The 20,753-nt window shown below is 55.1% G+C and overlaps 48 non-coding genes across 48 annotated transcripts; 10 read left to right on the top strand and 38 right to left on the bottom strand.

The window, feature by feature from the left end:
• Positions 1 to 163: 163 nt before the first annotated feature.
• Positions 164 to 235, top strand: Trnag-ucc. Its single transcript has one exon. It is a non-coding gene; the product is annotated as a tRNA-Gly (tRNA).
• A 598-nt stretch (positions 236 to 833) lies between these two features.
• Positions 834 to 907, bottom strand: Trnai-aau. The gene has a single exon. It is a non-coding gene; the product is annotated as a tRNA-Ile (tRNA).
• A 199-nt stretch (positions 908 to 1,106) lies between these two features.
• On the bottom strand, positions 1,107 to 1,178 carry Trnae-uuc. Its single transcript has one exon. It is a non-coding gene; the product is annotated as a tRNA-Glu (tRNA).
• Positions 1,179 to 1,483: 305 nt separating this feature from the next.
• Positions 1,484 to 1,556, bottom strand: Trnam-cau. Its single transcript has one exon. It is a non-coding gene; the product is annotated as a tRNA-Met (tRNA).
• Positions 1,557 to 1,936: 380 nt separating this feature from the next.
• On the bottom strand, positions 1,937 to 2,007 carry Trnag-gcc. The gene has a single exon. It is a non-coding gene; the product is annotated as a tRNA-Gly (tRNA).
• Positions 2,008 to 2,332: 325 nt separating this feature from the next.
• On the top strand, positions 2,333 to 2,404 carry Trnag-ucc. Its single transcript has one exon. It is a non-coding gene; the product is annotated as a tRNA-Gly (tRNA).
• Positions 2,405 to 3,002: 598 nt separating this feature from the next.
• On the bottom strand, positions 3,003 to 3,076 carry Trnai-aau. Its single transcript has one exon. It is a non-coding gene; the product is annotated as a tRNA-Ile (tRNA).
• Positions 3,077 to 3,274: 198 nt separating this feature from the next.
• Positions 3,275 to 3,346, bottom strand: Trnae-uuc. The gene has a single exon. It is a non-coding gene; the product is annotated as a tRNA-Glu (tRNA).
• Positions 3,347 to 3,651: 305 nt separating this feature from the next.
• Positions 3,652 to 3,724, bottom strand: Trnam-cau. The gene has a single exon. It is a non-coding gene; the product is annotated as a tRNA-Met (tRNA).
• Positions 3,725 to 4,104: 380 nt separating this feature from the next.
• Trnag-gcc lies at positions 4,105 to 4,175 on the bottom strand. The gene has a single exon. It is a non-coding gene; the product is annotated as a tRNA-Gly (tRNA).
• A 325-nt stretch (positions 4,176 to 4,500) lies between these two features.
• Positions 4,501 to 4,572, top strand: Trnag-ucc. The gene has a single exon. It is a non-coding gene; the product is annotated as a tRNA-Gly (tRNA).
• Positions 4,573 to 5,170: 598 nt separating this feature from the next.
• Positions 5,171 to 5,244, bottom strand: Trnai-aau. The gene has a single exon. It is a non-coding gene; the product is annotated as a tRNA-Ile (tRNA).
• A 198-nt stretch (positions 5,245 to 5,442) lies between these two features.
• Trnae-uuc lies at positions 5,443 to 5,514 on the bottom strand. Its single transcript has one exon. It is a non-coding gene; the product is annotated as a tRNA-Glu (tRNA).
• A 305-nt stretch (positions 5,515 to 5,819) lies between these two features.
• Trnam-cau lies at positions 5,820 to 5,892 on the bottom strand. Its single transcript has one exon. It is a non-coding gene; the product is annotated as a tRNA-Met (tRNA).
• A 380-nt stretch (positions 5,893 to 6,272) lies between these two features.
• On the bottom strand, positions 6,273 to 6,343 carry Trnag-gcc. Its single transcript has one exon. It is a non-coding gene; the product is annotated as a tRNA-Gly (tRNA).
• A 325-nt stretch (positions 6,344 to 6,668) lies between these two features.
• Positions 6,669 to 6,740, top strand: Trnag-ucc. The gene has a single exon. It is a non-coding gene; the product is annotated as a tRNA-Gly (tRNA).
• A 598-nt stretch (positions 6,741 to 7,338) lies between these two features.
• Positions 7,339 to 7,412, bottom strand: Trnai-aau. The gene has a single exon. It is a non-coding gene; the product is annotated as a tRNA-Ile (tRNA).
• A 198-nt stretch (positions 7,413 to 7,610) lies between these two features.
• Trnae-uuc lies at positions 7,611 to 7,682 on the bottom strand. The gene has a single exon. It is a non-coding gene; the product is annotated as a tRNA-Glu (tRNA).
• A 305-nt stretch (positions 7,683 to 7,987) lies between these two features.
• Positions 7,988 to 8,060, bottom strand: Trnam-cau. Its single transcript has one exon. It is a non-coding gene; the product is annotated as a tRNA-Met (tRNA).
• A 380-nt stretch (positions 8,061 to 8,440) lies between these two features.
• On the bottom strand, positions 8,441 to 8,511 carry Trnag-gcc. Its single transcript has one exon. It is a non-coding gene; the product is annotated as a tRNA-Gly (tRNA).
• Positions 8,512 to 8,836: 325 nt separating this feature from the next.
• On the top strand, positions 8,837 to 8,908 carry Trnag-ucc. The gene has a single exon. It is a non-coding gene; the product is annotated as a tRNA-Gly (tRNA).
• Positions 8,909 to 9,506: 598 nt separating this feature from the next.
• On the bottom strand, positions 9,507 to 9,580 carry Trnai-aau. Its single transcript has one exon. It is a non-coding gene; the product is annotated as a tRNA-Ile (tRNA).
• A 198-nt stretch (positions 9,581 to 9,778) lies between these two features.
• Trnae-uuc lies at positions 9,779 to 9,850 on the bottom strand. Its single transcript has one exon. It is a non-coding gene; the product is annotated as a tRNA-Glu (tRNA).
• Positions 9,851 to 10,155: 305 nt separating this feature from the next.
• Trnam-cau lies at positions 10,156 to 10,228 on the bottom strand. The gene has a single exon. It is a non-coding gene; the product is annotated as a tRNA-Met (tRNA).
• Positions 10,229 to 10,608: 380 nt separating this feature from the next.
• Trnag-gcc lies at positions 10,609 to 10,679 on the bottom strand. Its single transcript has one exon. It is a non-coding gene; the product is annotated as a tRNA-Gly (tRNA).
• A 325-nt stretch (positions 10,680 to 11,004) lies between these two features.
• Trnag-ucc lies at positions 11,005 to 11,076 on the top strand. Its single transcript has one exon. It is a non-coding gene; the product is annotated as a tRNA-Gly (tRNA).
• Positions 11,077 to 11,674: 598 nt separating this feature from the next.
• Trnai-aau lies at positions 11,675 to 11,748 on the bottom strand. The gene has a single exon. It is a non-coding gene; the product is annotated as a tRNA-Ile (tRNA).
• Positions 11,749 to 11,946: 198 nt separating this feature from the next.
• On the bottom strand, positions 11,947 to 12,018 carry Trnae-uuc. Its single transcript has one exon. It is a non-coding gene; the product is annotated as a tRNA-Glu (tRNA).
• Positions 12,019 to 12,323: 305 nt separating this feature from the next.
• Positions 12,324 to 12,396, bottom strand: Trnam-cau. The gene has a single exon. It is a non-coding gene; the product is annotated as a tRNA-Met (tRNA).
• Positions 12,397 to 12,776: 380 nt separating this feature from the next.
• Trnag-gcc lies at positions 12,777 to 12,847 on the bottom strand. Its single transcript has one exon. It is a non-coding gene; the product is annotated as a tRNA-Gly (tRNA).
• A 325-nt stretch (positions 12,848 to 13,172) lies between these two features.
• Trnag-ucc lies at positions 13,173 to 13,244 on the top strand. Its single transcript has one exon. It is a non-coding gene; the product is annotated as a tRNA-Gly (tRNA).
• A 598-nt stretch (positions 13,245 to 13,842) lies between these two features.
• Trnai-aau lies at positions 13,843 to 13,916 on the bottom strand. The gene has a single exon. It is a non-coding gene; the product is annotated as a tRNA-Ile (tRNA).
• A 198-nt stretch (positions 13,917 to 14,114) lies between these two features.
• Trnae-uuc lies at positions 14,115 to 14,186 on the bottom strand. Its single transcript has one exon. It is a non-coding gene; the product is annotated as a tRNA-Glu (tRNA).
• Positions 14,187 to 14,491: 305 nt separating this feature from the next.
• On the bottom strand, positions 14,492 to 14,564 carry Trnam-cau. The gene has a single exon. It is a non-coding gene; the product is annotated as a tRNA-Met (tRNA).
• Positions 14,565 to 14,944: 380 nt separating this feature from the next.
• Positions 14,945 to 15,015, bottom strand: Trnag-gcc. The gene has a single exon. It is a non-coding gene; the product is annotated as a tRNA-Gly (tRNA).
• A 325-nt stretch (positions 15,016 to 15,340) lies between these two features.
• Positions 15,341 to 15,412, top strand: Trnag-ucc. The gene has a single exon. It is a non-coding gene; the product is annotated as a tRNA-Gly (tRNA).
• Positions 15,413 to 16,010: 598 nt separating this feature from the next.
• On the bottom strand, positions 16,011 to 16,084 carry Trnai-aau. The gene has a single exon. It is a non-coding gene; the product is annotated as a tRNA-Ile (tRNA).
• Positions 16,085 to 16,282: 198 nt separating this feature from the next.
• Positions 16,283 to 16,354, bottom strand: Trnae-uuc. The gene has a single exon. It is a non-coding gene; the product is annotated as a tRNA-Glu (tRNA).
• Positions 16,355 to 16,659: 305 nt separating this feature from the next.
• Positions 16,660 to 16,732, bottom strand: Trnam-cau. Its single transcript has one exon. It is a non-coding gene; the product is annotated as a tRNA-Met (tRNA).
• Positions 16,733 to 17,112: 380 nt separating this feature from the next.
• On the bottom strand, positions 17,113 to 17,183 carry Trnag-gcc. Its single transcript has one exon. It is a non-coding gene; the product is annotated as a tRNA-Gly (tRNA).
• Positions 17,184 to 17,508: 325 nt separating this feature from the next.
• On the top strand, positions 17,509 to 17,580 carry Trnag-ucc. Its single transcript has one exon. It is a non-coding gene; the product is annotated as a tRNA-Gly (tRNA).
• A 598-nt stretch (positions 17,581 to 18,178) lies between these two features.
• Trnai-aau lies at positions 18,179 to 18,252 on the bottom strand. Its single transcript has one exon. It is a non-coding gene; the product is annotated as a tRNA-Ile (tRNA).
• A 198-nt stretch (positions 18,253 to 18,450) lies between these two features.
• On the bottom strand, positions 18,451 to 18,522 carry Trnae-uuc. Its single transcript has one exon. It is a non-coding gene; the product is annotated as a tRNA-Glu (tRNA).
• Positions 18,523 to 18,827: 305 nt separating this feature from the next.
• On the bottom strand, positions 18,828 to 18,900 carry Trnam-cau. The gene has a single exon. It is a non-coding gene; the product is annotated as a tRNA-Met (tRNA).
• Positions 18,901 to 19,280: 380 nt separating this feature from the next.
• On the bottom strand, positions 19,281 to 19,351 carry Trnag-gcc. Its single transcript has one exon. It is a non-coding gene; the product is annotated as a tRNA-Gly (tRNA).
• Positions 19,352 to 19,676: 325 nt separating this feature from the next.
• On the top strand, positions 19,677 to 19,748 carry Trnag-ucc. Its single transcript has one exon. It is a non-coding gene; the product is annotated as a tRNA-Gly (tRNA).
• A 598-nt stretch (positions 19,749 to 20,346) lies between these two features.
• On the bottom strand, positions 20,347 to 20,420 carry Trnai-aau. The gene has a single exon. It is a non-coding gene; the product is annotated as a tRNA-Ile (tRNA).
• Positions 20,421 to 20,618: 198 nt separating this feature from the next.
• On the bottom strand, positions 20,619 to 20,690 carry Trnae-uuc. The gene has a single exon. It is a non-coding gene; the product is annotated as a tRNA-Glu (tRNA).
• Positions 20,691 to 20,753: the final 63 nt, after the last annotated feature.

The following is a 20,753-nucleotide window of genomic DNA, read 5'->3' as shown; positions in this document are numbered from 1 at the left end:
GACTCTTGCCAAAGGATGCGAAATGTGCGCGGATACGCTGTCCGAATGCGTCTGGATGTGCTCCCCTAGCCTACCTCGAAATGCGCCTGCCAGGTACGATCACCTTCGGCCGCTGCCGACAGGCGGGAAGCCGACACAGCGCGGAGGCGGGGCGCTCGCTTGTGCGGTGGTGGTGTAATGGTCAGCATAGTTGCCTTCCAAGCAGTTGATCCGGGTTCGATTCCCGGCCACCGCAGCAGGCTTTTAATTTCGCGTATGAGTACTTTTGCCACGCGCTCTTAAATTATTGTTTTTCCGGCCTCCTACTCGCTGCATACCAGCCCTTAGTGTGTCTCGACTTGTCTCGACTTTGCTCGGCTGACGCGAGAGCTGACGCTCTCAAATCGGCCTATATCAAAACGACAAGCACGAGAAACGACTGAGAGAGGTAAAGAGAGGTGAGGCTAGGCGATGGACACACAGCACGCCCCCTTCATTTCACGGTGGCGTCTCCCTGACCGAATCGGGCTGCAGCTCCGAAAACTAAGGAGAAACAAAAATAGGAAGTAAAACTGCCAATAGTACCCTGTGTTCCCATGCGCTCACCCGCCCAAGTACTGACAGGGGCCAAAGTGGTTGCGCATCGGCAATCGGACATTTTCTTTCATTTTCTCTTTATCGGTTGAGAACCAGTGTATTCAAGATATTATGGCCATTGCCGAGTGAATGATGTAGCGCTTCCCGACGAGTCGGGTTCGGATCCTCTGTCAACTTCCACGCAGGGTGATGATCTTTTGGTCATCACACTCGCCAGCTGAAATCGGCGCTGCCTTTTCGTAGTAGTAAAAGAGCAGTGGCCCGTGGGGGGATCGAACCCACGACCTTCGCGTTATTAGCACGACGCTCTAACCAACTGAGCTAACGGGCCCCCAGCAGATGCAGTTGCTCAGCCCTACGCTGGAAACTGGTGGCATGAAGCCGTACACCATTTCTATGGTCGTCGTGCGTCTGCTTCCCTAGTCTATATTCTGCTGACGGTCACGAAACAGTAGCTATATTGCGAGCAGGACGGGAAACGGCCGCTCGGACAGCTCAAACTTGTCACGACTCGTGTGGAAAAAATTCCGTTCCGGTACCGGGAATCGAACCCGGGCCTCCTGGGTGAAAGCCAGGTATCCTAGCCACTAGACCACACCGGATGCGGCCGTTTCGTTCGACCGTTCGTACGGTCGCTTGTCGCATTTCGTGTCGAGTGCCGCGTCGGCGCCCTTCTCTCTTTGCGAGCATCTTTGCACAGACTGACTGGCAAGGCGCGCACCTCAAACGCCGCAGAGCAATGCTTTTGGCTTCATGCTCTGCTGGGAGAAGAGGAAAAGGGAAGCTGTAAGTAGCAATAACAGGAGGTAAACATTTTCCCGCTGAAGCGTTGAAAAGTTGTGGATAACAAACAAGAACTACGTTGGCGCCCTAGCAACAGCGCCACCATCAGTCACAGAAAATTAAATGCCCCGGGTGAGGATCGAACTCACGACCTTAAGATTATGAGACTTACGCGCTGCCTACTGCGCTACCGAGGCACGGGTGCACCACTGGTCCTGGAAACTGGGTAAATACCGTACCCAATATTAGACGTAGAGACACTGTACTTCCTGGGTAACGTGTTCTGTTGCTACACGCGCACTGCCGGCCCAGTTGATTGCGGTGTTGCTGCAGCTGTTGCAACGATAGGCAGCACTCCTTGTCGTTAAAGCTCAGTGCCTCGGAGGCACCTGGACACAGCAACTTGTGAGGCCAAGCCGACGCTAGTCTGCAGAACATCATGCGAGCGTCCTAGTGGGGACCGGCGAGTGCTGCGTTCTCGGTTCTTCTCAAGGGAATCCAGCTATATATTCTTGCGGATCGTGCATCTCAAGCGCGCAAGCCACACGGCAGCATTATCGCGGGAAAAGCAAAATGATGCATCGGCCGGGAATCGAACCCGGGCCGCCCGCGTGGCAGGCGAGCATTCTACCACTGAACCACCGATGCTGGGGCCAGCGGCAACTTCACGCTGCTTCCCGAGCAGATGTCTCAAGGGAAAGTGGGACTGCCGTCAAGCGCCGTAGCATTCTGTGGAGAAGATGCTGCAGACGCTGAATCCTGCACTGCACTGCTTAAAAATGCCGCCAGAACGCGGTCCTCGCCGGCGCCGACTCTTGCCAAAGGATGCGAAATGTGCGCGGATACGCTGTCCGAATGCGTCTGGATGTGCTCCCCTAGCCTACCTCGAAATGCGCCTGCCAGGTACGATCACCTTCGGCCGCTGCCGACAGGCGGGAAGCCGACACAGCGCGGAGGCGGGGCGCTCGCTTGTGCGGTGGTGGTGTAATGGTCAGCATAGTTGCCTTCCAAGCAGTTGATCCGGGTTCGATTCCCGGCCACCGCAGCAGGCTTTTAATTTCGCGTATGAGTACTTTTGCCACGCGCTCTTAAATTATTGTTTTTCCGGCCTCCTACTCGCTGCATACCAGCCCTTAGTGTGTCTCGACTTGTCTCGACTTTGCTCGGCTGACGCGAGAGCTGACGCTCTCAAATCGGCCTATATCAAAACGACAAGCACGAGAAACGACTGAGAGAGGTAAAGAGAGGTGAGGCTAGGCGATGGACACACAGCACGCCCCCTTCATTTCACGGTGGCGTCTCCCTGACCGAATCGGGCTGCAGCTCCGAAAACTAAGGAGAAACAAAAATAGGAAGTAAAACTGCCAATAGTACCCTGTGTTCCCATGCGCTCACCCGCCCAAGTACTGACAGGGGCCAAAGTGGTTGCGCATCGGCAATCGGACATTTTCTTTCATTTTCTCTTTATCGGTTGAGAACCAGTGTATTCAAGATATTATGGCCATTGCCGAGTGAATGATGTAGCGCTTCCCGACGAGTCGGGTTCGGATCCTCTGTCAACTTCCACGCAGGGTGATGATCTTTTGGTCATCACACTCGCCAGCTGAAATCGGCGCTGCCTTTTCGTAGTAGTAAAAGAGCAGTGGCCCGTGGGGGGATCGAACCCACGACCTTCGCGTTATTAGCACGACGCTCTAACCAACTGAGCTAACGGGCCCCAGCAGATGCAGTTGCTCAGCCCTACGCTGGAAACTGGTGGCATGAAGCCGTACACCATTTCTATGGTCGTCGTGCGTCTGCTTCCCTAGTCTATATTCTGCTGACGGTCACGAAACAGTAGCTATATTGCGAGCAGGACGGGAAACGGCCGCTCGGACAGCTCAAACTTGTCACGACTCGTGTGGAAAAAATTCCGTTCCGGTACCGGGAATCGAACCCGGGCCTCCTGGGTGAAAGCCAGGTATCCTAGCCACTAGACCACACCGGATGCGGCCGTTTCGTTCGACCGTTCGTACGGTCGCTTGTCGCATTTCGTGTCGAGTGCCGCGTCGGCGCCCTTCTCTCTTTGCGAGCATCTTTGCACAGACTGACTGGCAAGGCGCGCACCTCAAACGCCGCAGAGCAATGCTTTTGGCTTCATGCTCTGCTGGGAGAAGAGGAAAAGGGAAGCTGTAAGTAGCAATAACAGGAGGTAAACATTTTCCCGCTGAAGCGTTGAAAAGTTGTGGATAACAAACAAGAACTACGTTGGCGCCCTAGCAACAGCGCCACCATCAGTCACAGAAAATTAAATGCCCCGGGTGAGGATCGAACTCACGACCTTAAGATTATGAGACTTACGCGCTGCCTACTGCGCTACCGAGGCACGGGTGCACCACTGGTCCTGGAAACTGGGTAAATACCGTACCCAATATTAGACGTAGAGACACTGTACTTCCTGGGTAACGTGTTCTGTTGCTACACGCGCACTGCCGGCCCAGTTGATTGCGGTGTTGCTGCAGCTGTTGCAACGATAGGCAGCACTCCTTGTCGTTAAAGCTCAGTGCCTCGGAGGCACCTGGACACAGCAACTTGTGAGGCCAAGCCGACGCTAGTCTGCAGAACATCATGCGAGCGTCCTAGTGGGGACCGGCGAGTGCTGCGTTCTCGGTTCTTCTCAAGGGAATCCAGCTATATATTCTTGCGGATCGTGCATCTCAAGCGCGCAAGCCACACGGCAGCATTATCGCGGGAAAAGCAAAATGATGCATCGGCCGGGAATCGAACCCGGGCCGCCCGCGTGGCAGGCGAGCATTCTACCACTGAACCACCGATGCTGGGGCCAGCGGCAACTTCACGCTGCTTCCCGAGCAGATGTCTCAAGGGAAAGTGGGACTGCCGTCAAGCGCCGTAGCATTCTGTGGAGAAGATGCTGCAGACGCTGAATCCTGCACTGCACTGCTTAAAAATGCCGCCAGAACGCGGTCCTCGCCGGCGCCGACTCTTGCCAAAGGATGCGAAATGTGCGCGGATACGCTGTCCGAATGCGTCTGGATGTGCTCCCCTAGCCTACCTCGAAATGCGCCTGCCAGGTACGATCACCTTCGGCCGCTGCCGACAGGCGGGAAGCCGACACAGCGCGGAGGCGGGGCGCTCGCTTGTGCGGTGGTGGTGTAATGGTCAGCATAGTTGCCTTCCAAGCAGTTGATCCGGGTTCGATTCCCGGCCACCGCAGCAGGCTTTTAATTTCGCGTATGAGTACTTTTGCCACGCGCTCTTAAATTATTGTTTTTCCGGCCTCCTACTCGCTGCATACCAGCCCTTAGTGTGTCTCGACTTGTCTCGACTTTGCTCGGCTGACGCGAGAGCTGACGCTCTCAAATCGGCCTATATCAAAACGACAAGCACGAGAAACGACTGAGAGAGGTAAAGAGAGGTGAGGCTAGGCGATGGACACACAGCACGCCCCCTTCATTTCACGGTGGCGTCTCCCTGACCGAATCGGGCTGCAGCTCCGAAAACTAAGGAGAAACAAAAATAGGAAGTAAAACTGCCAATAGTACCCTGTGTTCCCATGCGCTCACCCGCCCAAGTACTGACAGGGGCCAAAGTGGTTGCGCATCGGCAATCGGACATTTTCTTTCATTTTCTCTTTATCGGTTGAGAACCAGTGTATTCAAGATATTATGGCCATTGCCGAGTGAATGATGTAGCGCTTCCCGACGAGTCGGGTTCGGATCCTCTGTCAACTTCCACGCAGGGTGATGATCTTTTGGTCATCACACTCGCCAGCTGAAATCGGCGCTGCCTTTTCGTAGTAGTAAAAGAGCAGTGGCCCGTGGGGGGATCGAACCCACGACCTTCGCGTTATTAGCACGACGCTCTAACCAACTGAGCTAACGGGCCCCAGCAGATGCAGTTGCTCAGCCCTACGCTGGAAACTGGTGGCATGAAGCCGTACACCATTTCTATGGTCGTCGTGCGTCTGCTTCCCTAGTCTATATTCTGCTGACGGTCACGAAACAGTAGCTATATTGCGAGCAGGACGGGAAACGGCCGCTCGGACAGCTCAAACTTGTCACGACTCGTGTGGAAAAAATTCCGTTCCGGTACCGGGAATCGAACCCGGGCCTCCTGGGTGAAAACCAGGTATCCTAGCCACTAGACCACACCGGATGCGGCCGTTTCGTTCGACCGTTCGTACGGTCGCTTGTCGCATTTCGTGTCGAGTGCCGCGTCGGCGCCCTTCTCTCTTTGCGAGCATCTTTGCACAGACTGACTGGCAAGGCGCGCACCTCAAACGCCGCAGAGCAATGCTTTTGGCTTCATGCTCTGCTGGGAGAAGAGGAAAAGGGAAGCTGTAAGTAGCAATAACAGGAGGTAAACATTTTCCCGCTGAAGCGTTGAAAAGTTGTGGATAACAAACAAGAACTACGTTGGCGCCCTAGCAACAGCGCCACCATCAGTCACAGAAAATTAAATGCCCCGGGTGAGGATCGAACTCACGACCTTAAGATTATGAGACTTACGCGCTGCCTACTGCGCTACCGAGGCACGGGTGCACCACTGGTCCTGGAAACTGGGTAAATACCGTACCCAATATTAGACGTAGAGACACTGTACTTCCTGGGTAACGTGTTCTGTTGCTACACGCGCACTGCCGGCCCAGTTGATTGCGGTGTTGCTGCAGCTGTTGCAACGATAGGCAGCACTCCTTGTCGTTAAAGCTCAGTGCCTCGGAGGCACCTGGACACAGCAACTTGTGAGGCCAAGCCGACGCTAGTCTGCAGAACATCATGCGAGCGTCCTAGTGGGGACCGGCGAGTGCTGCGTTCTCGGTTCTTCTCAAGGGAATCCAGCTATATATTCTTGCGGATCGTGCATCTCAAGCGCGCAAGCCACACGGCAGCATTATCGCGGGAAAAGCAAAATGATGCATCGGCCGGGAATCGAACCCGGGCCGCCCGCGTGGCAGGCGAGCATTCTACCACTGAACCACCGATGCTGGGGCCAGCGGCAACTTCACGCTGCTTCCCGAGCAGATGTCTCAAGGGAAAGTGGGACTGCCGTCAAGCGCCGTAGCATTCTGTGGAGAAGATGCTGCAGACGCTGAATCCTGCACTGCACTGCTTAAAAATGCCGCCAGAACGCGGTCCTCGCCGGCGCCGACTCTTGCCAAAGGATGCGAAATGTGCGCGGATACGCTGTCCGAATGCGTCTGGATGTGCTCCCCTAGCCTACCTCGAAATGCGCCTGCCAGGTACGATCACCTTCGGCCGCTGCCGACAGGCGGGAAGCCGACACAGCGCGGAGGCGGGGCGCTCGCTTGTGCGGTGGTGGTGTAATGGTCAGCATAGTTGCCTTCCAAGCAGTTGATCCGGGTTCGATTCCCGGCCACCGCAGCAGGCTTTTAATTTCGCGTATGAGTACTTTTGCCACGCGCTCTTAAATTATTGTTTTTCCGGCCTCCTACTCGCTGCATACCAGCCCTTAGTGTGTCTCGACTTGTCTCGACTTTGCTCGGCTGACGCGAGAGCTGACGCTCTCAAATCGGCCTATATCAAAACGACAAGCACGAGAAACGACTGAGAGAGGTAAAGAGAGGTGAGGCTAGGCGATGGACACACAGCACGCCCCCTTCATTTCACGGTGGCGTCTCCCTGACCGAATCGGGCTGCAGCTCCGAAAACTAAGGAGAAACAAAAATAGGAAGTAAAACTGCCAATAGTACCCTGTGTTCCCATGCGCTCACCCGCCCAAGTACTGACAGGGGCCAAAGTGGTTGCGCATCGGCAATCGGACATTTTCTTTCATTTTCTCTTTATCGGTTGAGAACCAGTGTATTCAAGATATTATGGCCATTGCCGAGTGAATGATGTAGCGCTTCCCGACGAGTCGGGTTCGGATCCTCTGTCAACTTCCACGCAGGGTGATGATCTTTTGGTCATCACACTCGCCAGCTGAAATCGGCGCTGCCTTTTCGTAGTAGTAAAAGAGCAGTGGCCCGTGGGGGGATCGAACCCACGACCTTCGCGTTATTAGCACGACGCTCTAACCAACTGAGCTAACGGGCCCCAGCAGATGCCGTTGCTCAGCCCTACGCTGGAAACTGGTGGCATGAAGCCGTACACCATTTCTATGGTCGTCGTGCGTCTGCTTCCCTAGTCTATATTCTGCTGACGGTCACGAAACAGTAGCTATATTGCGAGCAGGACGGGAAACGGCCGCTCGGACAGCTCAAACTTGTCACGACTCGTGTGGAAAAAATTCCGTTCCGGTACCGGGAATCGAACCCGGGCCTCCTGGGTGAAAGCCAGGTATCCTAGCCACTAGACCACACCGGATGCGGCCGTTTCGTTCGACCGTTCGTACGGTCGCTTGTCGCATTTCGTGTCGAGTGCCGCGTCGGCGCCCTTCTCTCTTTGCGAGCATCTTTGCACAGACTGACTGGCAAGGCGCGCACCTCAAACGCCGCAGAGCAATGCTTTTGGCTTCATGCTCTGCTGGGAGAAGAGGAAAAGGGAAGCTGTAAGTAGCAATAACAGGAGGTAAACATTTTCCCGCTGAAGCGTTGAAAAGTTGTGGATAACAAACAAGAACTACGTTGGCGCCCTAGCAACAGCGCCACCATCAGTCACAGAAAATTAAATGCCCCGGGTGAGGATCGAACTCACGACCTTAAGATTATGAGACTTACGCGCTGCCTACTGCGCTACCGAGGCACGGGTGCACCACTGGTCCTGGAAACTGGGTAAATACCGTACCCAATATTAGACGTAGAGACACTGTACTTCCTGGGTAACGTGTTCTGTTGCTACACGCGCACTGCCGGCCCAGTTGATTGCGGTGTTGCTGCAGCTGTTGCAACGATAGGCAGCACTCCTTGTCGTTAAAGCTCAGTGCCTCGGAGGCACCTGGACACAGCAACTTGTGAGGCCAAGCCGACGCTAGTCTGCAGAACATCATGCGAGCGTCCTAGTGGGGACCGGCGAGTGCTGCGTTCTCGGTTCTTCTCAAGGGAATCCAGCTATATATTCTTGCGGATCGTGCATCTCAAGCGCGCAAGCCACACGGCAGCATTATCGCGGGAAAAGCAAAATGATGCATCGGCCGGGAATCGAACCCGGGCCGCCCGCGTGGCAGGCGAGCATTCTACCACTGAACCACCGATGCTGGGGCCAGCGGCAACTTCACGCTGCTTCCCGAGCAGATGTCTCAAGGGAAAGTGGGACTGCCGTCAAGCGCCGTAGCATTCTGTGGAGAAGATGCTGCAGACGCTGAATCCTGCACTGCACTGCTTAAAAATGCCGCCAGAACGCGGTCCTCGCCGGCGCCGACTCTTGCCAAAGGATGCGAAATGTGCGCGGATACGCTGTCCGAATGCGTCTGGATGTGCTCCCCTAGCCTACCTCGAAATGCGCCTGCCAGGTACGATCACCTTCGGCCGCTGCCGACAGGCGGGAAGCCGACACAGCGCGGAGGCGGGGCGCTCGCTTGTGCGGTGGTGGTGTAATGGTCAGCATAGTTGCCTTCCAAGCAGTTGATCCGGGTTCGATTCCCGGCCACCGCAGCAGGCTTTTAATTTCGCGTATGAGTACTTTTGCCACGCGCTCTTAAATTATTGTTTTTCCGGCCTCCTACTCGCTGCATACCAGCCCTTAGTGTGTCTCGACTTGTCTCGACTTTGCTCGGCTGACGCGAGAGCTGACGCTCTCAAATCGGCCTATATCAAAACGACAAGCACGAGAAACGACTGAGAGAGGTAAAGAGAGGTGAGGCTAGGCGATGGACACACAGCACGCCCCCTTCATTTCACGGTGGCGTCTCCCTGACCGAATCGGGCTGCAGCTCCGAAAACTAAGGAGAAACAAAAATAGGAAGTAAAACTGCCAATAGTACCCTGTGTTCCCATGCGCTCACCCGCCCAAGTACTGACAGGGGCCAAAGTGGTTGCGCATCGGCAATCGGACATTTTCTTTCATTTTCTCTTTATCGGTTGAGAACCAGTGTATTCAAGATATTATGGCCATTGCCGAGTGAATGATGTAGCGCTTCCCGACGAGTCGGGTTCGGATCCTCTGTCAACTTCCACGCAGGGTGATGATCTTTTGGTCATCACACTCGCCAGCTGAAATCGGCGCTGCCTTTTCGTAGTAGTAAAAGAGCAGTGGCCCGTGGGGGGATCGAACCCACGACCTTCGCGTTATTAGCACGACGCTCTAACCAACTGAGCTAACGGGCCCCAGCAGATGCAGTTGCTCAGCCCTACGCTGGAAACTGGTGGCATGAAGCCGTACACCATTTCTATGGTCGTCGTGCGTCTGCTTCCCTAGTCTATATTCTGCTGACGGTCACGAAACAGTAGCTATATTGCGAGCAGGACGGGAAACGGCCGCTCGGACAGCTCAAACTTGTCACGACTCGTGTGGAAAAAATTCCGTTCCGGTACCGGGAATCGAACCCGGGCCTCCTGGGTGAAAGCCAGGTATCCTAGCCACTAGACCACACCGGATGCGGCCGTTTCGTTCGACCGTTCGTACGGTCGCTTGTCGCATTTCGTGTCGAGTGCCGCGTCGGCGCCCTTCTCTCTTTGCGAGCATCTTTGCACAGACTGACTGGCAAGGCGCGCACCTCAAACGCCGCAGAGCAATGCTTTTGGCTTCATGCTCTGCTGGGAGAAGAGGAAAAGGGAAGCTGTAAGTAGCAATAACAGGAGGTAAACATTTTCCCGCTGAAGCGTTGAAAAGTTGTGGATAACAAACAAGAACTACGTTGGCGCCCTAGCAACAGCGCCACCATCAGTCACAGAAAATTAAATGCCCCGGGTGAGGATCGAACTCACGACCTTAAGATTATGAGACTTACGCGCTGCCTACTGCGCTACCGAGGCACGGGTGCACCACTGGTCCTGGAAACTGGGTAAATACCGTACCCAATATTAGACGTAGAGACACTGTACTTCCTGGGTAACGTGTTCTGTTGCTACACGCGCACTGCCGGCCCAGTTGATTGCGGTGTTGCTGCAGCTGTTGCAACGATAGGCAGCACTCCTTGTCGTTAAAGCTCAGTGCCTCGGAGGCACCTGGACACAGCAACTTGTGAGGCCAAGCCGACGCTAGTCTGCAGAACATCATGCGAGCGTCCTAGTGGGGACCGGCGAGTGCTGCGTTCTCGGTTCTTCTCAAGGGAATCCAGCTATATATTCTTGCGGATCGTGCATCTCAAGCGCGCAAGCCACACGGCAGCATTATCGCGGGAAAAGCAAAATGATGCATCGGCCGGGAATCGAACCCGGGCCGCCCGCGTGGCAGGCGAGCATTCTACCACTGAACCACCGATGCTGGGGCCAGCGGCAACTTCACGCTGCTTCCCGAGCAGATGTCTCAAGGGAAAGTGGGACTGCCGTCAAGCGCCGTAGCATTCTGTGGAGAAGATGCTGCAGACGCTGAATCCTGCACTGCACTGCTTAAAAATGCCGCCAGAACGCGGTCCTCGCCGGCGCCGACTCTTGCCAAAGGATGCGAAATGTGCGCGGATACGCTGTCCGAATGCGTCTGGATGTGCTCCCCTAGCCTACCTCGAAATGCGCCTGCCAGGTACGATCACCTTCGGCCGCTGCCGACAGGCGGGAAGCCGACACAGCGCGGAGGCGGGGCGCTCGCTTGTGCGGTGGTGGTGTAATGGTCAGCATAGTTGCCTTCCAAGCAGTTGATCCGGGTTCGATTCCCGGCCACCGCAGCAGGCTTTTAATTTCGCGTATGAGTACTTTTGCCACGCGCTCTTAAATTATTGTTTTTCCGGCCTCCTACTCGCTGCATACCAGCCCTTAGTGTGTCTCGACTTGTCTCGACTTTGCTCGGCTGACGCGAGAGCTGACGCTCTCAAATCGGCCTATATCAAAACGACAAGCACGAGAAACGACTGAGAGAGGTAAAGAGAGGTGAGGCTAGGCGATGGACACACAGCACGCCCCCTTCATTTCACGGTGGCGTCTCCCTGACCGAATCGGGCTGCAGCTCCGAAAACTAAGGAGAAACAAAAATAGGAAGTAAAACTGCCAATAGTACCCTGTGTTCCCATGCGCTCACCCGCCCAAGTACTGACAGGGGCCAAAGTGGTTGCGCATCGGCAATCGGACATTTTCTTTCATTTTCTCTTTATCGGTTGAGAACCAGTGTATTCAAGATATTATGGCCATTGCCGAGTGAATGATGTAGCGCTTCCCGACGAGTCGGGTTCGGATCCTCTGTCAACTTCCACGCAGGGTGATGATCTTTTGGTCATCACACTCGCCAGCTGAAATCGGCGCTGCCTTTTCGTAGTAGTAAAAGAGCAGTGGCCCGTGGGGGGATCGAACCCACGACCTTCGCGTTATTAGCACGACGCTCTAACCAACTGAGCTAACGGGCCCCAGCAGATGCAGTTGCTCAGCCCTACGCTGGAAACTGGTGGCATGAAGCCGTACACCATTTCTATGGTCGTCGTGCGTCTGCTTCCCTAGTCTATATTCTGCTGACGGTCACGAAACAGTAGCTATATTGCGAGCAGGACGGGAAACGGCCGCTCGGACAGCTCAAACTTGTCACGACTCGTGTGGAAAAAATTCCGTTCCGGTACCGGGAATCGAACCCGGGCCTCCTGGGTGAAAACCAGGTATCCTAGCCACTAGACCACACCGGATGCGGCCGTTTCGTTCGACCGTTCGTACGGTCGCTTGTCGCATTTCGTGTCGAGTGCCGCGTCGGCGCCCTTCTCTCTTTGCGAGCATCTTTGCACAGACTGACTGGCAAGGCGCGCACCTCAAACGCCGCAGAGCAATGCTTTTGGCTTCATGCTCTGCTGGGAGAAGAGGAAAAGGGAAGCTGTAAGTAGCAATAACAGGAGGTAAACATTTTCCCGCTGAAGCGTTGAAAAGTTGTGGATAACAAACAAGAACTACGTTGGCGCCCTAGCAACAGCGCCACCATCAGTCACAGAAAATTAAATGCCCCGGGTGAGGATCGAACTCACGACCTTAAGATTATGAGACTTACGCGCTGCCTACTGCGCTACCGAGGCACGGGTGCACCACTGGTCCTGGAAACTGGGTAAATACCGTACCCAATATTAGACGTAGAGACACTGTACTTCCTGGGTAACGTGTTCTGTTGCTACACGCGCACTGCCGGCCCAGTTGATTGCGGTGTTGCTGCAGCTGTTGCAACGATAGGCAGCACTCCTTGTCGTTAAAGCTCAGTGCCTCGGAGGCACCTGGACACAGCAACTTGTGAGGCCAAGCCGACGCTAGTCTGCAGAACATCATGCGAGCGTCCTAGTGGGGACCGGCGAGTGCTGCGTTCTCGGTTCTTCTCAAGGGAATCCAGCTATATATTCTTGCGGATCGTGCATCTCAAGCGCGCAAGCCACACGGCAGCATTATCGCGGGAAAAGCAAAATGATGCATCGGCCGGGAATCGAACCCGGGCCGCCCGCGTGGCAGGCGAGCATTCTACCACGGAACCACCGATGCTGGGGCCAGCGGCAACTTCACGCTGCTTCCCGAGCAGATGTCTCAAGGGAAAGTGGGACTGCCGTCAAGCGCCGTAGCATTCTGTGGAGAAGATGCTGCAGACGCTGAATCCTGCACTGCACTGCTTAAAAATGCCGCCAGAACGCGGTCCTCGCCGGCGCCGACTCTTGCCAAAGGATGCGAAATGTGCGCGGATACGCTGTCCGAATGCGTCTGGATGTGCTCCCCTAGCCTACCTCGAAATGCGCCTGCCAGGTACGATCACCTTCGGCCGCTGCCGACAGGCGGGAAGCCGACACAGCGCGGAGGCGGGGCGCTCGCTTGTGCGGTGGTGGTGTAATGGTCAGCATAGTTGCCTTCCAAGCAGTTGATCCGGGTTCGATTCCCGGCCACCGCAGCAGGCTTTTAATTTCGCGTATGAGTACTTTTGCCACGCGCTCTTAAATTATTGTTTTTCCGGCCTCCTACTCGCTGCATACCAGCCCTTAGTGTGTCTCGACTTGTCTCGACTTTGCTCGGCTGACGCGAGAGCTGACGCTCTCAAATCGGCCTATATCAAAACGACAAGCACGAGAAACGACTGAGAGAGGTAAAGAGAGGTGAGGCTAGGCGATGGACACACAGCACGCCCCCTTCATTTCACGGTGGCGTCTCCCTGACCGAATCGGGCTGCAGCTCCGAAAACTAAGGAGAAACAAAAATAGGAAGTAAAACTGCCAATAGTACCCTGTGTTCCCATGCGCTCACCCGCCCAAGTACTGACAGGGGCCAAAGTGGTTGCGCATCGGCAATCGGACATTTTCTTTCATTTTCTCTTTATCGGTTGAGAACCAGTGTATTCAAGATATTATGGCCATTGCCGAGTGAATGATGTAGCGCTTCCCGACGAGTCGGGTTCGGATCCTCTGTCAACTTCCACGCAGGGTGATGATCTTTTGGTCATCACACTCGCCAGCTGAAATCGGCGCTGCCTTTTCGTAGTAGTAAAAGAGCAGTGGCCCGTGGGGGGATCGAACCCACGACCTTCGCGTTATTAGCACGACGCTCTAACCAACTGAGCTAACGGGCCCCAGCAGATGCCGTTGCTCAGCCCTACGCTGGAAACTGGTGGCATGAAGCCGTACACCATTTCTATGGTCGTCGTGCGTCTGCTTCCCTAGTCTATATTCTGCTGACGGTCACGAAACAGTAGCTATATTGCGAGCAGGACGGGAAACGGCCGCTCGGACAGCTCAAACTTGTCACGACTCGTGTGGAAAAAATTCCGTTCCGGTACCGGGAATCGAACCCGGGCCTCCTGGGTGAAAGCCAGGTATCCTAGCCACTAGACCACACCGGATGCGGCCGTTTCGTTCGACCGTTCGTACGGTCGCTTGTCGCATTTCGTGTCGAGTGCCGCGTCGGCGCCCTTCTCTCTTTGCGAGCATCTTTGCACAGACTGACTGGCAAGGCGCGCACCTCAAACGCCGCAGAGCAATGCTTTTGGCTTCATGCTCTGCTGGGAGAAGAGGAAAAGGGAAGCTGTAAGTAGCAATAACAGGAGGTAAACATTTTCCCGCTGAAGCGTTGAAAAGTTGTGGATAACAAACAAGAACTACGTTGGCGCCCTAGCAACAGCGCCACCATCAGTCACAGAAAATTAAATGCCCCGGGTGAGGATCGAACTCACGACCTTAAGATTATGAGACTTACGCGCTGCCTACTGCGCTACCGAGGCACGGGTGCACCACTGGTCCTGGAAACTGGGTAAATACCGTACCCAATATTAGACGTAGAGACACTGTACTTCCTGGGTAACGTGTTCTGTTGCTACACGCGCACTGCCGGCCCAGTTGATTGCGGTGTTGCTGCAGCTGTTGCAACGATAGGCAGCACTCCTTGTCGTTAAAGCTCAGTGCCTCGGAGGCACCTGGACACAGCAACTTGTGAGGCCAAGCCGACGCTAGTCTGCAGAACATCATGCGAGCGTCCTAGTGGGGACCGGCGAGTGCTGCGTTCTCGGTTCTTCTCAAGGGAATCCAGCTATATATTCTTGCGGATCGTGCATCTCAAGCGCGCAAGCCACACGGCAGCATTATCGCGGGAAAAGCAAAATGATGCATCGGCCGGGAATCGAACCCGGGCCGCCCGCGTGGCAGGCGAGCATTCTACCACTGAACCACCGATGCTGGGGCCAGCGGCAACTTCACGCTGCTTCCCGAGCAGATGTCTCAAGGGAAAGTGGGACTGCCGTCAAGCGCCGTAGCATTCTGTGGAGAAGATGCTGCAGACGCTGAATCCTGCACTGCACTGCTTAAAAATGCCGCCAGAACGCGGTCCTCGCCGGCGCCGACTCTTGCCAAAGGATGCGAAATGTGCGCGGATACGCTGTCCGAATGCGTCTGGATGTGCTCCCCTAGCCTACCTCGAAATGCGCCTGCCAGGTACGATCACCTTCGGCCGCTGCCGACAGGCGGGAAGCCGACACAGCGCGGAGGCGGGGCGCTCGCTTGTGCGGTGGTGGTGTAATGGTCAGCATAGTTGCCTTCCAAGCAGTTGATCCGGGTTCGATTCCCGGCCACCGCAGCAGGCTTTTAATTTCGCGTATGAGTACTTTTGCCACGCGCTCTTAAATTATTGTTTTTCCGGCCTCCTACTCGCTGCATACCAGCCCTTAGTGTGTCTCGACTTGTCTCGACTTTGCTCGGCTGACGCGAGAGCTGACGCTCTCAAATCGGCCTATATCAAAACGACAAGCACGAGAAACGACTGAGAGAGGTAAAGAGAGGTGAGGCTAGGCGATGGACACACAGCACGCCCCCTTCATTTCACGGTGGCGTCTCCCTGACCGAATCGGGCTGCAGCTCCGAAAACTAAGGAGAAACAAAAATAGGAAGTAAAACTGCCAATAGTACCCTGTGTTCCCATGCGCTCACCCGCCCAAGTACTGACAGGGGCCAAAGTGGTTGCGCATCGGCAATCGGACATTTTCTTTCATTTTCTCTTTATCGGTTGAGAACCAGTGTATTCAAGATATTATGGCCATTGCCGAGTGAATGATGTAGCGCTTCCCGACGAGTCGGGTTCGGATCCTCTGTCAACTTCCACGCAGGGTGATGATCTTTTGGTCATCACACTCGCCAGCTGAAATCGGCGCTGCCTTTTCGTAGTAGTAAAAGAGCAGTGGCCCGTGGGGGGATCGAACCCACGACCTTCGCGTTATTAGCACGACGCTCTAACCAACTGAGCTAACGGGCCCCAGCAGATGCAGTTGCTCAGCCCTACGCTGGAAACTGGTGGCATGAAGCCGTACACCATTTCTATGGTCGTCGTGCGTCTGCTTCCCTAGTCTATATTCTGCTGACGGTCACGAAACAGTAGCTATATTGCGAGCAGGACGGGAAACGGCCGCTCGGACAGCTCAAACTTGTCACGACTCGTGTGGAAAAAATTCCGTTCCGGTACCGGGAATCGAACCCGGGCCTCCTGGGTGAAAACCAGGTATCCTAGCCACTAGACCACACCGGATGCGGCCGTTTCGTTCGACCGTTCGTACGGTCGCTTGTCGCATTTCGTGTCGAGTGCCGCGTCGGCGCCCTTCTCTCTTTGCGAGCATCTTTGCACAGACTGACTGGCAAGGCGCGCACCTCAAACGCCGCAGAGCAATGCTTTTGGCTTCATGCTCTGCTGGGAGAAGAGGAAAAGGGAAGCTGTAAGTAGCAATAACAGGAGGTAAACATTTTCCCGCTGAAGCGTTGAAAAGTTGTGGATAACAAACAAGAACTACGTTGGCGCCCTAGCAACAGCGCCACCATCAGTCACAGAAAATTAAATGCCCCGGGTGAGGATCGAACTCACGACCTTAAGATTATGAGACTTACGCGCTGCCTACTGCGCTACCGAGGCACGGGTGCACCACTGGTCCTGGAAACTGGGTAAATACCGTACCCAATATTAGACGTAGAGACACTGTACTTCCTGGGTAACGTGTTCTGTTGCTACACGCGCACTGCCGGCCCAGTTGATTGCGGTGTTGCTGCAGCTGTTGCAACGATAGGCAGCACTCCTTGTCGTTAAAGCTCAGTGCCTCGGAGGCACCTGGACACAGCAACTTGTGAGGCCAAGCCGACGCTAGTCTGCAGAACATCATGCGAGCGTCCTAGTGGGGACCGGCGAGTGCTGCGTTCTCGGTTCTTCTCAAGGGAATCCAGCTATATATTCTTGCGGATCGTGCATCTCAAGCGCGCAAGCCACACGGCAGCATTATCGCGGGAAAAGCAAAATGATGCATCGGCCGGGAATCGAACCCGGGCCGCCCGCGTGGCAGGCGAGCATTCTACCACGGAACCACCGATGCTGGGGCCAGCGGCAACTTCACGCTGCTTCCCGAGCAGATGTCTCAAGGGAAAGTGGGACTGCCGTCAAGCGCCGTAGCATTCTGTGGAGAAGATGCTGCAGACGCTGAATCCTGCACTGCACTGCTTAAAAATGCCGCCAGAACGCGGTCCTCGCCGGCGCCGACTCTTGCCAAAGGATGCGAAATGTGCGCGGATACGCTGTCCGAATGCGTCTGGATGTGCTCCCCTAGCCTACCTCGAAATGCGCCTGCCAGGTACGATCACCTTCGGCCGCTGCCGACAGGCGGGAAGCCGACACAGCGCGGAGGCGGGGCGCTCGCTTGTGCGGTGGTGGTGTAATGGTCAGCATAGTTGCCTTCCAAGCAGTTGATCCGGGTTCGATTCCCGGCCACCGCAGCAGGCTTTTAATTTCGCGTATGAGTACTTTTGCCACGCGCTCTTAAATTATTGTTTTTCCGGCCTCCTACTCGCTGCATACCAGCCCTTAGTGTGTCTCGACTTGTCTCGACTTTGCTCGGCTGACGCGAGAGCTGACGCTCTCAAATCGGCCTATATCAAAACGACAAGCACGAGAAACGACTGAGAGAGGTAAAGAGAGGTGAGGCTAGGCGATGGACACACAGCACGCCCCCTTCATTTCACGGTGGCGTCTCCCTGACCGAATCGGGCTGCAGCTCCGAAAACTAAGGAGAAACAAAAATAGGAAGTAAAACTGCCAATAGTACCCTGTGTTCCCATGCGCTCACCCGCCCAAGTACTGACAGGGGCCAAAGTGGTTGCGCATCGGCAATCGGACATTTTCTTTCATTTTCTCTTTATCGGTTGAGAACCAGTGTATTCAAGATATTATGGCCATTGCCGAGTGAATGATGTAGCGCTTCCCGACGAGTCGGGTTCGGATCCTCTGTCAACTTCCACGCAGGGTGATGATCTTTTGGTCATCACACTCGCCAGCTGAAATCGGCGCTGCCTTTTCGTAGTAGTAAAAGAGCAGTGGCCCGTGGGGGGATCGAACCCACGACCTTCGCGTTATTAGCACGACGCTCTAACCAACTGAGCTAACGGGCCCCAGCAGATGCCGTTGCTCAGCCCTACGCTGGAAACTGGTGGCATGAAGCCGTACACCATTTCTATGGTCGTCGTGCGTCTGCTTCCCTAGTCTATATTCTGCTGACGGTCACGAAACAGTAGCTATATTGCGAGCAGGACGGGAAACGGCCGCTCGGACAGCTCAAACTTGTCACGACTCGTGTGGAAAAAATTCCGTTCCGGTACCGGGAATCGAACCCGGGCCTCCTGGGTGAAAGCCAGGTATCCTAGCCACTAGACCACACCGGATGCGGCCGTTTCGTTCGACCGTTCGTACGGTCGCTTGTCGCATTTCGTGTCGAGTGCCGCGTCGGCGCCCTTCTCTCTTTGCGAGCATCTTTGCACAGACTGACTGGCAAGGCGCGCACCTCAAACGCCGCAGAGCAATGCTTTTGGCTTCATGCTCTGCTGGGAGAAGAGGAAAAGGGAAGCTGTAAGTAGCAATAACAGGAGGTAAACATTTTCCCGCTGAAGCGTTGAAAAGTTGTGGATAACAAACAAGAACTACGTTGGCGCCCTAGCAACAGCGCCACCATCAGTCACAGAAAATTAAATGCCCCGGGTGAGGATCGAACTCACGACCTTAAGATTATGAGACTTACGCGCTGCCTACTGCGCTACCGAGGCACGGGTGCACCACTGGTCCTGGAAACTGGGTAAATACCGTACCCAATATTAGACGTAGAGACACTGTACTTCCTGGGTAACGTGTTCTGTTGCTACACGCGCACTGCCGGCCCAGTTGATTGCGGTGTTGCTGCAGCTGTTGCAACGATAGGCAGCACTCCTTGTCGTTAAAGCTCAGTGCCTCGGAGGCACCTGGACACAGCAACTTGTGAGGCCAAGCCGACGCTAGTCTGCAGAACATCATGCGAGCGTCCTAGTGGGGACCGGCGAGTGCTGCGTTCTCGGTTCTTCTCAAGGGAATCCAGCTATATATTCTTGCGGATCGTGCATCTCAAGCGCGCAAGCCACACGGCAGCATTATCGCGGGAAAAGCAAAATGATGCATCGGCCGGGAATCGAACCCGGGCCGCCCGCGTGGCAGGCGAGCATTCTACCACTGAACCACCGATGCTGGGGCCAGCGGCAACTTCACGCTGCTTCCCGAGCAGATGTCTCAAGGGAAAGTGGGACTGCCGTCAAGCGCCGTAGCATTCTGTGGAGAAGATGCTGCAGACGCTGAATCCTGCACTGCACTGCTTAAAAATGCCGCCAGAACGCGGTCCTCGCCGGCGCCGACTCTTGCCAAAGGATGCGAAATGTGCGCGGATACGCTGTCCGAATGCGTCTGGATGTGCTCCCCTAGCCTACCTCGAAATGCGCCTGCCAGGTACGATCACCTTCGGCCGCTGCCGACAGGCGGGAAGCCGACACAGCGCGGAGGCGGGGCGCTCGCTTGTGCGGTGGTGGTGTAATGGTCAGCATAGTTGCCTTCCAAGCAGTTGATCCGGGTTCGATTCCCGGCCACCGCAGCAGGCTTTTAATTTCGCGTATGAGTACTTTTGCCACGCGCTCTTAAATTATTGTTTTTCCGGCCTCCTACTCGCTGCATACCAGCCCTTAGTGTGTCTCGACTTGTCTCGACTTTGCTCGGCTGACGCGAGAGCTGACGCTCTCAAATCGGCCTATATCAAAACGACAAGCACGAGAAACGACTGAGAGAGGTAAAGAGAGGTGAGGCTAGGCGATGGACACACAGCACGCCCCCTTCATTTCACGGTGGCGTCTCCCTGACCGAATCGGGCTGCAGCTCCGAAAACTAAGGAGAAACAAAAATAGGAAGTAAAACTGCCAATAGTACCCTGTGTTCCCATGCGCTCACCCGCCCAAGTACTGACAGGGGCCAAAGTGGTTGCGCATCGGCAATCGGACATTTTCTTTCATTTTCTCTTTATCGGTTGAGAACCAGTGTATTCAAGATATTATGGCCATTGCCGAGTGAATGATGTAGCGCTTCCCGACGAGTCGGGTTCGGATCCTCTGTCAACTTCCACGCAGGGTGATGATCTTTTGGTCATCACACTCGCCAGCTGAAATCGGCGCTGCCTTTTCGTAGTAGTAAAAGAGCAGTGGCCCGTGGGGGGATCGAACCCACGACCTTCGCGTTATTAGCACGACGCTCTAACCAACTGAGCTAACGGGCCCCAGCAGATGCAGTTGCTCAGCCCTACGCTGGAAACTGGTGGCATGAAGCCGTACACCATTTCTATGGTCGTCGTGCGTCTGCTTCCCTAGTCTATATTCTGCTGACGGTCACGAAACAGTAGCTATATTGCGAGCAGGACGGGAAACGGCCGCTCGGACAGCTCAAACTTGTCACGACTCGTGTGGAAAAAATTCCGTTCCGGTACCGGGAATCGAACCCGAGCCTCCTGGGTGAAAGCCAGGTATCCTAGCCACTAGACCACACCGGATGCGGCCGTTTCGTTCGACCGTTCGTACGGTCGCTTGTCGCATTTCGTGTCGAGTGCCGCGTC

This window comes from Schistocerca piceifrons, unplaced genomic scaffold (assembly GCF_021461385.2).
Source record: "Schistocerca piceifrons isolate TAMUIC-IGC-003096 unplaced genomic scaffold, iqSchPice1.1 HiC_scaffold_579, whole genome shotgun sequence".
In the NCBI taxonomy this organism is placed as follows: Eukaryota; Metazoa; Arthropoda; class Insecta; order Orthoptera; family Acrididae; genus Schistocerca; species Schistocerca piceifrons.
This window is presented reverse-complemented; position numbering and strand designations above follow the sequence as displayed.